Here is a 1,228-nt window from a genome sequence, read left to right on the forward strand (position 1 = left end):
ACAAGCTTCTTCCCATGGACAGGACTATCAATTCAGATGTGTACTGTGACCAGCTGGACAAATTGAATGCAGCAATTCACCGGAAGCATCCAGCATCTACTCATTGTAAGGACCCTATCTTTCATCATGACAATGCCAGACTGCACACTTCAGAAGTTACTGGGGCTCGGCTGGAGAGTTTTGTTGCACCCTCCATAATTGCCCAACCTCGCACCTTCTGACTTCCACCTATTTCATCTCGTCAAAATTCACTGATTAGTCAGACCTCCAACTCACCTAGAAGAGTTCTTTGCTAGTAAGGACAGGAAATTCTTTGAGCAGAAAATGGATCTGCCCACAACATGGATGAAGATATTGGCATGAAAGAGTAATTATATCATTGATAGAATAAATCACCGTGTTTAAAACTTGTGTCTTATTGTCACTTTAAAACCAAACAGTCTTTTTGACCAACCCAATAGTTCTCCAACCTTGAGATAGACATCAGATTCTAACAACAGCAAGCAATCATTTGTAGATTGTTTCAATTTAGATTAAGTCCATCATCATAATCATCATTGTTTAATATCCACTTCCCATGCTGACATGGGTTGGACAGTTTGAGGGCTGGCAAGCCAGAAGGCAGCACTGGGCCCCAATCAGATCTGGCGGTTTCTACAACTGGATGCCCTTCCTAACGCCAACCACTCCAAGAGTGTAGTGGATGCTTTTTATGTACCACTGGCATGAGAGTCAATCTGGTGGTACTGGCATCAACCATGCTTGAATGGTGGTGCTTATTTGCCACCAGCATGGGCGCCAGTCAGGCAGCACTGTCATCAGCCACGGCAATGACTTCACTTGACTCAACAGGTTATCACAAGCATGGTTTATTGCCCAATAGCTGAAGGGTACTGCACTAGCATAGGCCACGGTTACAATCTCACATGGCTTGCTGGGTCTCCTGAAGCACAGCATATCTCCAAAGGTCTTGGTGACTTGTCATCACTTCCATCATCATCATCATCATCGTTTAACGTCTGCTTTCCATGCTAGCATGGGTTGGACGATTTGACTGAGGACTGATGAAACCGGATGGCAACACCAGGCTCCAGTCTGATTTGGCAGAGTTTCTACAGCTGGATGCCCTTCCTAATGCCAACCACTCAGAGAGTGTAGTGGGTGCTTTTACGTGTCACCCGCACGAAAACGGCCACGCTCGAAATGGTGTCTTATGTGCCACCCGCAC

Source organism: Octopus bimaculoides, chromosome 6 (genome assembly GCF_001194135.2).
Source record: "Octopus bimaculoides isolate UCB-OBI-ISO-001 chromosome 6, ASM119413v2, whole genome shotgun sequence".
NCBI classification, from domain to species: Eukaryota; Metazoa; Mollusca; class Cephalopoda; order Octopoda; family Octopodidae; genus Octopus; species Octopus bimaculoides.